Raw genomic sequence first — 13716 nt, 5'->3', positions numbered from 1 at the left:
TTATGTTGAAGATATCCACTTCCATCAGAATACATCCTCATACAGTATTGTTGTTGAAGTGTATAGTGATCTTCTGATTCTATTCATTTCACTCAGCATCAGTTGATGTAAGTCTCTCCCAGCCTCTCTGTATTCCTCCTGCTGGTCATTTCTTACAGAGCAATAATATTCCATAACCTTCATATACCACAATTTACCCAACCATTCTCCAATTGATGGACATCCATTCATCTTCCAGTTTCTAGCTACAACAAAAAGAACTGCCACAAACATTTTGGCACATACAGGTCCCTTTCTACTCTTTAGTATTTCTTTGGGATATAATCCCAGTAACAGCAATGCTGGGTCAAAGTATATGCACAGTTTGATAACTTTTTGGGCATAGTTCCAAATTGCTCTCCAGAATGGCTGGATTCTTTCACAACTCCACCAACAATGCATCAGTGTCCCAGTTTTCCCACATCCCCTCCAACATTCATCATTATTTGTTCCTGTCATCTTAGCCAATCTGACAGGTGTGTAGTGATATCTCAGAGTTGTCTTAATTTGCATGAAATTTTTGTCTTTTACAAATGAGGAGGGATCATATAAAGCTTTCTCTGATTACCCTGTCTGGATAGTTTCTTCTTCTTCTGAACTTCTATAGTACTTGTTATGTTTACTACTTTTCATGAGCAGCTTATCTTGTAGAACAGTGGTTTCCAAGTTTTTTTGATCATATTCTCAGTAAAAAAAAGTTTTATCACACACTCCTAATGTATATATTTGTTTGTTTTTAAATAATAAGCAATACTATTTTAATTAACATGGTAAGTATATACATAAAATATACACAAAAGAGGAATTTAAAAGTATGAGATAAAAATGAAAAATATTTTAAATTTATTTTATTAAATATACAAAAAACCTTTTTTCTAGAGGACAACATGATTGAATATACTTTAGTATTTTCTAAAAAAAAAATCTGTTTATGTCCTGAAGCATATGAAAGATTAGTATATAAAAATTGTTTTTAGGAACTTTATTAATTTAATCAATGTAGCTAGCCAAGCAAGTGAATTTAGGTAAAGCTTTTTAAAGTGTTTAATTGCATATTATTTTTTAACTGTATATTATTTTAATTTACAATAATTAGTCATAAAAGTAAAAACTTTTTAGCAAGAACCATTTTTGCTGCATGCAAATGGTACTAAAAAAACAAATATGAAAATTTTTCTAATATTTTTTGTGTAAAACTTTTTATTTTTGAAACACATGCATAGTTTTCAACATCCACACTTGCAAAACCTTGTATTCCAAATTAATGAGAAATTTTCAATGTAAATCCATTCTTTACCTGATTCTGCTTAGTGAATAATATTATATCTTAATCTCTATTTACATTTGTATCATTTAGGCTTATTTCTGTATGGCTGTAAGAAATATCCATAAACCCAGGTGTTGGCTTGATTCAGCCAAGGAAGTAATGAATAACAAAATAGGAAAGGCAGATTAGGGCCACAATGTGAAGGATTTTAAATGACAACCAAAGAAGTTTATGTTTGATCTGAGAGGAAATAAGAAAACCATTGGAATTTCTTCAGTAGGGAGTGATATATGGTCAGACTTCACTTTAGGAAAATCATTTTGGTAAGTTTGTGGGAGATAGATTGGAGTGGGGAGGGTATGGAGGCAGGGAGATCATGGAAAAAGAGAAGTGATTACAATCTGAAGCAGTGGTGATCCTTTGAGTGGAGACAAAGGGATGGATGCAAGAGATATTGCAGAAATAGAAAAGACAAGTCTTGGCAACTGCTTGGATTATGAAAGGTGAGTGAGTAAGGAATCAGGAATAACAATGAGGATGCAAACCTGAGTGACTGGAAGAATAATGATGCCATGGGCAGAAACAGAGAATTTAGGAAGAAGGTGGGTGGGTTTGAGGGGAATGATAATATAATAAGATCTGTAGTGCAAACTGTCAACCATCTTGAGTAGGGAGTGATACTTCACTTTAGGAAAATCATTTTGGTTAAGTGTGTGGGAGATAGATTGGAGTAGGGAGGGATTGGAGGCAGGGAGATCATGGAAAAAGAGAAGTGATTACAATCTGAAATAGAGTGGTGGTCCTCTGAATGGGGACAAAGGGATGGATGCAAGAGATATTGCAGAAATAGAAAAGACAAGTCTTGGCAACTGCTTGGATTATGAAAGATAAAGAATCAGGAATAATTATGAGGATGCAAACCTGAATGACTGGAAGAATAATAGTGCCATGGGCAGAAACAAAAAATTCAGGAAGAAGGTGGGTGGGTTTGAGAGGAATGATAATATAATGAGATCTGTAGTGCAAAATGTCAACCATCCATCACTGTTCATCCTAGATAACTAACTCTGTTCCACCCCAAATTAAAAGAAGGGAAATAAGTCTCTTAATTATACATTACGGACTCACTCAGAGTACAGATCTTATCCTTGGAGGGGTACCTATTATTGCTACGAGATAATTTGAAGGACAGAAGATTAATATAGAAGAGGAATACATGTATTTCTCAATAGTACTGGTTCAACTGCTGCTAAGGGAACCCAGATCAAATTAGAACTGCCCAGAGGGTATAATACTTGGTTAAGAAAAGGGGAGGTTAAGAGATTGCACTAATGGCTGGAGTGGGTAAAGTAGGAAAAAGGATTGCAATAGGTGAACAGTTGATGATGTTATATATTTTTAATACAAATCAATTACTCTTTTTTTATATGGTTTTACTTAATGGTTGATATCATACCTTAATGTGGTTGTATGGGATACATAAATGTGGGGAGAAAGGGATGCAATTCCTCTTCCCACCTTCCAATTGGTTGATCACATTCCACCTGAGATCATTCCACAAACTCCAGGAGTTCGTAGCTCTCACTTTGGAGACATTTCTCTAGTCTACAGATTGGATTTGAGACATTTTTGCATGCTCAGGATCTAGCATAAATAGAACTTTGCACACACAATATCTATGAATGTTTTTAGACATCAATAGTGATGCTAAAAAAAAAATAGTGATGCTCGATGCCTTGACATCTTGGTAATTCATTTTGTGACTTGCTTTTTGTAGGTAGGTTGACTTTGTGGTGACAAAAAACTGGGTCATAGTCCTCCTCCTGAGTCCTTATTTAAAGTTATAAGATTAGGAATTTATAGCATTTCTCTCCTTTTTTTAATGGGGTAATGACTGGGACGCAGGGAGCAATCGCCATCTCCTGGAAATACAGAGAATTGCAAGCAATCCGGAACTGAAAAATTGGTTGCTTTTGTTTTTAAATGTTTTTATACTCAACTTAAATACCTCCCTCCAAAAGAGGTATTTGTGTATATAAATTTGTGTGTAAATATATAAGAGAACATTAGTGTATATAAAGACAATACTAAGAGAACTGTATTTGAAGCCATGAATTTCAACTTAATGCTGTTTACTTTTTTAAAGCATATCTTGCATCCTAGAACTGAATTTTCAATAGAGAAAGAAAAAGAAACAGAGGGAAAAGACAAAGTATGTATGGGAGATGCAGGGATATAGGAACTTCAATAGTCCCAGAGCATTCAGGGCTTTGCAGAAAGAATGACCCTCCTGGCCTAGGACCTGTGAGTTAGATTGTACCTAATAACAATCCCAAGAAAGATAATGTGCAAATAACATGAGTAGCCAGCCACACCTATGTATTTCACCAAATGCAGAAATATAAAACACTCCAATAGCCCATTAGATATATCTAATCTAATCTTCCCCCACCTCCCTCAACAAGGTAAAGAAATTTTGCTACACTACTGAACCCATACTTTTTCTTTGCTTCTAGCAACTCCTAGTAATTATGGAGGCTTGGCAAGGTCCAAATCTCCTGTCCCCTTATGAATAACTTTAGTCCTTCAGCTGGAGAATAGTACTTTGTCAGTCCTTTTCTCCCTCCAAGCTTTAGAACTCGATTATTTATGAAGGAACTCCTAAAATTAACAATATCAATTCTCAGGATTGCTAATCTAAGATCACTGCTCAGAAAAGAATACAGAAAAACAAAAGGCAGGCAGGAATAGAGATCCAGAAATTTTCTTGGGCTTATCTGGGGGTAAGTACATGTCGTTCACTATGTGTACCTCCTTCAAGTAACTTTTCAGCCCTTAGCTAGGGGATAAGGAAAATTTCCCTCATCACTGCTTTTTTGCATTTTTGCCTGGAAGACCAAAAGAGAGAAAGGGATTAAAAGATAAGGGAAAGGGGGTGAGTAATTTCACAGCTGACTCTTGTAGCATACAGATAGAGGGAAGGATTTCTGTGACAAGACATCCTCCTGAGCTAAGAGATAACCAGTAATTAGGAGTTAGCCCCAATCTCAGGGCATAAGTTCACCTCCATGGAAAATACTCTTCAGATGCAAGATCTATAACTCTGTAATCTCACTAAGTTGATTGGGGGAAACTCTAAATTGATCATGGGCTCTTCTGATTGATCGTCATTATCAAAAAATCATTAGTAATTATAGAGAGAGTAGTTCACTTGAGAGATGAGGTCAGAAGAGAGAAAAAAAGTTAATGAGAAGAAAGAATGAGTATACCGAGCTTTTTCTAAGAGTTTGGCTTTGAAAAAGGAGAAGAAATATGTCATGATAGGTTGAGTGAGAAATGAGTCAAGCAAAGATCTTTTTCAGAATGATATTCAATGAAATAAATTAGATAAATCAGATTTAGAAACAATTAAACTCAATAACCCAGTGTTTGATAATTCAGCAAAGTATATATTAATGAGGAAAGAATTATCTACTTGATTTAAAATAACACTAAGAAAAATGGGAAGCCATCTGGTAAAAATTAGACCAACCTCTTAGGCTATATTTTCACAATACATTCTAAATGGACAGTTGACCTTAATATTGAAATTTAAACCTTTAAAAAAATTTGAAGAGAAGCAGATCATATCTTTTCACTACTATGAATTAGAGATAGTATTTTAATCAAACAAGGTCTAGAGGCAATTATTTAAAAAAAAAAAGATGTTGGAGGGGATGTGGGAAAACTGGGACACTAATACATTGTTGGTGGGGTTGTGAAGTGATCCAACCGTTCTGGAGAGCAATTTGGAAATATTCCCAAAGGGATATAAAACTGTGCATACCCTTTGATCCTGCAATGTTTCTATTAGGTTTATATCTCAAAAAAGATCTTAAAGGAAGGAAAGGAACCCACAAAAATGTATATAGCAAGAAACTAGAAATTGAGTGGATGCCCATCAGTTGGAAAATGGCTGAATAAGTTAGGGTATATTTATGTTATGGAATATTATTTTTTATTATTATAGCTTTTTATTTACAAGATATATGCATGGGTAATTTTATACTGACAATTGCTAAGCCTTTTGTTCCAATTTTTCCCCTTCTTCCCCCCATCCCCCTCCCCCAGACAGTAGGTTGACCAAGACATGTTATATATGTTAAAATATAAATTAAATACAATATATATATATATATATACATGTCCAAATAGTTATTTTGCTGTACAAAAGGATTGAACTTTGAAATAGTATACCATTAGCCTGTGAAGGAAATCAAAAATGCAGGCAGACAAAAATAGGGGTATTGGGAATTCTATGTAGTTATGCCCAGAGTTCTTTCGCTGGGCATAACTGGTTCAATTCATTACTGCTCTATTGAAACTGATTTGGTTCATCTCATTGTTGAAAATGACTACACCCATCAGAATTAATCATCATATAGTATTGTTGCTGCAATATACAATGATCTCCTGATCCTGCTCATTTTACTCAACATCAGTTCATATAAGTCTCTCCAGGCCTTTCTGAAATCATCCTGTTGGTCATTTTTTACAGAACAATAATATTCCATAATATTCATATACCACGATTTATTCAGCCATTCTCCATCTCCTTCCTTCCTTCCTTCCTTCCTTCCTTCCTTCCTTCCTTCCTTCCTTCCTTCCTTCCTTCCTTCCTTCCTTCCTTCCTTCCTTCCTTCCTTCCTTCCTTCCTTCCTTCCTTCCTTCCTTCCTTCCTTCCTTCCTTCCTTCCTTCCTTCCTTTCTTTGCTACGATTAAGTGACTTGCCTAGGGTCACACAGCTAGGAAGTGTTCAGTATCTGAGATCAGATTTGAACTCGGGTCCTCCTGAATTCAAGGCTGGTGCTCTATCCACTGCGCCACCTAGCTGCTCCCTTATTTATTTATTTTTATTTTATTTTATTTAGAATTTTTTTTCCACAGTATATATGCATGAGTAATTTTAAAATAATATTATCCCTTATATTCATTTTTCCAAATTATCCCTCCCTCCACTCCCTCCCCCTGATGACAGGCAATCCCATACATTTTATATGTGTTACAATATAACCCAGATACAATATATGTGTGTAAATACCATTTTCTTGTTGCACATTAAGTATTAGATTCCGAAGGTATAAGTAACCTGGGTAGATAGACAGTAGTGCTAACAATTTACATTCACTTCCCAGTGTTCCTTCTCTGGGTGTAGTTATTTCTGTCCATCATTGATCAACTGGAAGTGAGTTGGATCTTCTTTATGTTGAAGATATCCACTTCCATCAGAATATATCTTCATACAACATTGAAGTGTACAGTGATCTTCTGGTTCTATTTATTTCACTCAGCATCAGTTGATGTAAGTCTCTCCAAGCCTCTCTGTATTCCTCCTGCTGGTCATTTCTTACAGAGCAATAATATTCCATAACCTTCATATACCACAATTTACCCAACCATTCTCCAATTGATGGACATCCATTCATCTTCCAGTTTCTAGCTACAACAAAAAGAGCTGCCACAAACATTTTGGCACATACAGGTCCCTTTCCTCTCTTTAGTTCTTCTTTGGGATATAAGCCCAATAGCAGCAATGCTGGGTCAAAGGGTATGCACAGTTTGATAACTTTTGGGGCATGATTCCACATTGCTCTCCAGAATGGCTGGATTCTTTCACAACTCCACCAACAATGCATCAGTGTCCCAGGCTTCCCACATCCCCTCCAACATTCATCATTATTTGTTCCTGTCATCTTAGCCAATCTGACAGGTATATAGTGGTATCTCAGAGTTGTCTTAATTTGCATTTCTCTGATCAGTAATGATTTGGAACACTCTTTCATATGAGTGGATATAATTTCAATTTCATCATCTGAGAATTGTCTGTTCATATCCTTTGACCATTTATCAATTGGAGAATGGTTTGATTTCTTATAAATTAGAGTCAATTCTCTATATATTTTGGAAATGAGGCCTGTATCAGAACCTTTGACTATAAAAATATTTTCCCAGTTTATTGCTTCCCTTCTAATCTTATCTGCATTGGTTTTGTTTGTACAAAAAATTTTCAATTTGATATAATCAAAATTTTCTATTTTGTGATCAATAATGATCTCTAGTTCTTCTTTGGTCATACATTCCTTCCTCTTTCACAGGTCTGAGAGGTAAACTATCCTCTGTTCTTCTAATTTATGTATAATCTCATTCTTTATGCCTAGATCATGAACCCGTTTTGACCTTATCTTGGTGTATGGTGTTAAGTGTGGGTCAATGACTAGTTTCTATTATACTAATTTCCAATTTTCCCAGCAATTTTTGTCAAACATTAAGTTCTTATCCCAAAATCTGGGGTCTTTGGGTTTGTCAAATACTAGGTTATTAGAGTTATTGACTGTTTTGTCCTTTGAACCTAACCTATTCCACTGATCAAACTAGTCTATTTCTTAGCCAATACCAAATGGTTTTGGTAACTGCTGCTTTATAATATAATTTTAGATCTGGTACAGCTAGGCCACCTTCATTTGATTTTTTTTTCATTAGGAATATTATTGTTTTATAAGAAACGATCAGGAGGATGACTTCAGACAGGCCTGGAGAAACTTACATGAACTGATACTTAGTGAAATGAGTAGAACCAGGCGATCATTGTACACATCAACAAGATTATACAAAGCTCAATTCTGGTGAATGTGGCTCTTTTCAACAATGAGATGATTCAGACCAGTTCCAATGATCTTGTGATGAAGAGAATCATATGCACCCAGAGAGTGAACAGTGAGAACTGAATGTGGACCACAACATAGTATTTTCACTCTTTTTGTTATTTGTTTGCATTTTATTTTCTTTCTCATTTTTTTCCTTTTTGATTTGATTTTTCTTGTGCAGCCAGATAATTGTATAAATATGCATACATATAATGGATTTAGCATATATTTTTACCATATTTAACATATATTGGATTACTTGTCATCTAGGGAAGGGGGTGGAAGAAAGGCAGAGAAAATTGGAACACAGAGTTTTGCAAGAGTTGATGTTGAAAAATCATCCATGCATATATTTTGAAAATGAAAAAGCTTTAATAAAAAAGAATGATATATATATATATATATATATATATATATATATATATACATATATATATATATATATATATATATATATATATATATATATGTGTGTGTCTGTAGGTATCAGGGAGTGATGAAAGATTAGAGAAAACCCACTAAACTTGGAGGAATTGAAGACTGGGCAACTGGACCGCCACCCAGCATCTGAAATTGATGGAGGGACACCAAAAGCCTACTTTAAGTCCATGTGACCTATGTTCTTTTTTTTAAAGCTTTTTATTTTCAAAATATATGCAGAAATGATAGGCTATGTTCTTTATCCTGCAACAATATCCCTTTGTGTCTCTGAACTTAATCATTCTTTTGCCACTCATTATTACTCCTAAGCCTAGTAATACCCCAGAACTTGTTGCTCCCGATATCACTGTATTAGTTAATCACTAGCTACATAGGAATAAAAAGTCTCCAATACTCACCTATAAGTCTTTCATCTACATCTTCCCCAATCCTCTGTACTTCCATTACCTTCTGGAATGCCCATTCCACATTAAACAAACTTCTCTTCATTCTGGTCTCTTCCTATCATGCTCCTTCCATCTCTTTGCTCACACTGAGACTTCCTCAAAAGATACACATCCCTGTATTTTTGTAGCTGCCTCCAGGTCATTCAGTACTTATCCTTTCTATTTTGCCAAGATCTGCCCTTTAATAATTATGTTAAATTCTCTAATTCCTCCTTACCACTTCCTATCCCTCTCTTTGCATCCTATGACTTGTTCTAGCACTCCACCTCAGCCACAGAGAGGGATGGTCATACCTTGAATCTCATCATTAACCACAAGGGTTCCACTTTCATGATTAAAAAAAACAGTAAGAATAAAACACCTCTGACATGGCCTGTCTTACCATAACCAACTATGGTTCTCCCTTCCAATGCCATTTCTCTTTATGATTAATCCCACCTAATCCTATTGAACTAAAACTATTCTGGAAGACTCATCTTCCTGAGTTCAACTCTGACCCCAGATACTTATTATCTCTGTGGTCTTAGGCAAGTCACTTAACTCTAAAAAAAAACAAACAAAACAAACCCTGGTCCCAGATGGTTTTACAAGTGAATTCTATCAAACATTTAAAGAACAGTTAATTTCAATATTTCATAAGCTGCAAAACAAAGAATAGAAGGAATCCTATCAACTTTTATGATGTAAATATGGTCTTGTTAACTACAACAAGGAAATTCAAGTCAGAAAAAGAAAATTATAGGCTAATATTCTTAATGAATGTTAGGTGCAAAAAATGTAAATAAAATATTTGCCAAGAGGCTTTAACAACAGATCAAAAAAGTTGTCCACTGTAATCAGTCAAGACAACAAATAATAGCATTCATATAGTACCTAATATGTGCCAGGCATTATGCTAAAGGCTTTACAAATATTGCCTCATTTGATCCTCACAACCACCTTGGGAGATAGATATGATTATTATACCCATTTTACAGTTGAGGAAACTAAAGCAAACAGAAGTTAAGTGATTTGCCTAAGTTCACAAGCCACTAAATGTCTAAGGCAGGGTTTGAATTCAATCCGTTCAGACTCCAGGCCCAAGGCTCTATTCACTGCATTATCTAGGATTTATGCTAGAAATCCAAGATGGGTTCAATATTACTATAAACATAATAAACTTAGCACAGTGCCTAGCATAGAGTAGGTGCTTAAAAATCTTTATTGATTATCAATAATAAAATAATAAAAACTACATGATGGTACCAGGAGATCCAAAAAATTTTTTTGACAAAATACAAGGTCAATTTTTATTAAAAATAATAAAAATAAAGGAATAAATGGACCTTTCTTTAATATTATTATATTAATATCTAAGATGCTAGTATTACATGTAATGGGGGTAAATTAAAAGCCTTTCCAGTAAGATAAGGTAAAACTTGTTTCATTAACAACACTATTATTTGATATAGTTCTAGCTTTAGTAATAAGACATTACCGCTACATACTTCTCAGATTGGCTAAAATGATAGGAAAAGTTATGATGAATGTTGGAGTGTATGTGGAAAAATTGGAACATTAATACATTGTTGGTGGAGTTGTTAAAGTGATTCATTCATTCTGGAGAGCAATTTGGAAATATGTCCAAAAGGCCATGAAACTGTGTATACCCTTGGATCCAGCAGTGTCTCTACTGGGCTTATATCCCAAAGAGATTTTAAAGGAGGTAAAAGGCCCATATGTGCAAAAATGTTTGTGGCAGCCCTTTTTGGAGTGGCAAGGAACTGGAAACTGAGTGGATGCCCATCAGTTGGAAAATGGCTGAATAAATTATGGGGTATGAGTGTTATGGAATATTATTGGTCTATAAGATCATTCCTTTTTACTCAGGGTATTGATGCTGCACTGGCTGCAAAAGTGGACTCTTGAATGTTGAGATGCCAAAGGTGATTCAACTCTATGTTTCAGACATATCAATACTATTATGGCTACAAATCCAAACTATGGAATGTTAAGATGCCAAAGCACCCTTTAGACCTTTTGAACTTACAAAGTCAGAGGTTCCACTCTCTTCACTAATCACCATGAGCAAAGAAATAACTCCAAAGTAACAGATTGCTAAGGCACAGAGGAAATGACTGAGACTGACAGACCTTTTTGAATGCTACCCCAATCAATCAAGGATTCCCTTCTTTATCAGATGGTTAGCTGACCAGAACCAATCATATAAGGTCCATTTTATATCATCATGATTTTTCTAGAAGGAGTCTTCCCTGGTTCTCCACATGGGGAAGATGAATCAGCCACAAAAGCTGACAAAAACTGTGCATTCACAATTATAAGATTTTAAGATATATATCTTTTATAGCTATAGATAGGGAAAGGTTTCATGATTAAATAAAGGATAGAGAGAATTTTGAACAAAGTAGTTGAAAAAACTTTTGCACAAACAAAATTATTATCATTAAAACTGGAACAGAAATAGTTAACTAGGGAAAAAATCTTTGCAGCAAATTTCTCTACTAACAGTTTGATATCTAAGGAAATGATTAAAATATATAAGAATAATAACTCCCTGTAGACAAATGGTCAGAATTGGTAGCTTTCTGAGAAGAAATCCAAGTGATCAACAACCATACTAAAAATTCTACAAATCACTAATCATTAGAAAAATTCAAATTAAAAAAAAAAACCTCACGGCTATACTCACATTTATCAGATTGGCAAAGAAGAAAAAAGTGAAAAATTATAATTGTTGAAGCAGTTACAGTTGGAGGAAGACAGATAGCTGGTCATCTGTTTGTTGAATTGTGTCTTGGTCTAGCTATGCTAGAAAATAATGTGTAACTGTGCTACTACCAATCCCTATCCCTAGAAAAATAACTTATTCATATACTTTCAACCAAGTAATACCTTTGGACTTGTGCCCCTAAAAAGATAAAAGAGGAAAAAACTCATATATACAACAGCAATGACAACAATTCTTGTGGCAAAGAACTGCAAAGTAAGGGGGCGCCCATCACTTGGGGAAAGGAAAAGTTATGACATAAATATAATGGAATATAATTGTAGTCTAAACATTTTAAAAGGAATAATTTCAGAAAAACTTTAAAAGAGCTGTATGAAGGTGCTGAGTAAAGTAAGCAGAACCAGAAAAACAATTTATGCATCAACATCACAAAGAAAAATAACTTTGAAAGGTTTAAGAGCTCTGATCAATGCAAAGATTAATCATGATTACAGAGCCAATTATGGAAGAAACATGCTACTACCTCCTAACAAAGAGGTAATGGATTCAAGGTACAGAATGAGACATAGATTTTTGGACATGGCAAATGTGTTTATTTGTTTTGCCTTTCTATGTAAAATTTTTTTATTGGCGGAGAATAAGGAGAAAGGTACTAGCAGTAGGACTGCTAAAAAAGAAAAAGGAAAAAAAGAGAATCATTGAAGCATTTTTAAAAATACACAGAAGGAAATATAATCAATTTCAAAAGGAAACAAAGAAAAGCAGGACTACTTTAAATATAATATGCTAAATTTATTAATTAAAAAGAATCAACCTGTACAAAATACAAATTTGTGGTTTGATATGTAATCTCTGTTCTACTTTATATATCAAAAATGTTCTCTTTATGTCTGTTAAATTCAGAATTAAATAAATTTAAAGTTCACTAAATGTTACCAACCTCTTCAATTATAATCTATATCTCTATATCTTTCACAACCAAACTCCTATAAAATTATCTACACTTGTTTCTAATACCTCTCCTCTCAAACAAGTCTTTATAATCTGGCATCCTACCTCATTCAACTGATATATAATCTACAAAGTTGTCTTAAATGTCAAATTTTATGTTCTTACTCCTCATTCTTCTTGACTTCTCCATAGTCTATGATGCAGTTGACCACACTTTCCTCCTCTACTCTTCTGGGTTTTCCTGATGCTAACTTCTGATTCTTTTCCAGTCTGACTGTTTTTTCTCATTCTATTGTTGACTCATTATTTATATCATTCCCTTTAACTATGAGTACTCCTCAAGCCTCTGTTCTTTTTTTTCCCCCTTCTCTATACTTTTTCTTTTGTTGACCCCATCAGTTCCTAAAGGTTAATTATCAGATCTGTGGAGAAAATTGGTAGATGTATATATCTTCTATACTGTCTCCTAATAGTCAGTTCAACATCACCAATTACTTTTTGGACATTTCAAACAGGATGCTTCAGAGAGATATCTCAAACTCAACAAGTCCCAAATAGAGCTCATTATCTTCTTTATCCCTCTTTCCATGTTTCCCTATTTCTATTACCTTCCTTCCAATATCCTATGATTTCTTGTTCTCTAGCTATATATCCAATCAACTGTTGAATCTTATCATATATGCCTTCACAATATCTCTTACATCTGATACCTTTCTCTTTGTGCATAGCCATTACCTTAATTCAGACTCTTATTATCTTTTGTCTGTATTATTTTGGTGTCCTCCTAATTGTTCCTCCTGCCTCATGCATCTTGCCAAAATGATTTTCCTTAATTATAACTCTATTTCATTCTCCATAAAATCCAGTGGCTTCCTATTACCTATGGGATAAAGTACAAATTCCTCTGTTTAGCTTATAAGTCCCTTTACAACCTGAACTCAACCTATCCTCTCAGTCTCTTTGTATATTACTTTCCTTCCCATTCTTTATTTTTTTTCTTTTTTTATTAATTTTTATAATTATAACATTTTATTTGACAGTACATATGCATAGGTAATTTTTTTTTTTTTTTTACATTATCCCTTGTACTCCCTTCTGTTTCAAGTTTTTCCCCTCCTTCCCTCCACCCCCTCCCCTAGATGGCAGGCATTCCCATACATA

The sequence above is a fragment of the Sminthopsis crassicaudata genome, chromosome 4 (assembly GCF_048593235.1).
Source record: "Sminthopsis crassicaudata isolate SCR6 chromosome 4, ASM4859323v1, whole genome shotgun sequence".
NCBI classification, from domain to species: Eukaryota; Metazoa; Chordata; class Mammalia; order Dasyuromorphia; family Dasyuridae; genus Sminthopsis; species Sminthopsis crassicaudata.
Note: the sequence above shows the minus strand (reverse complement) of the source record.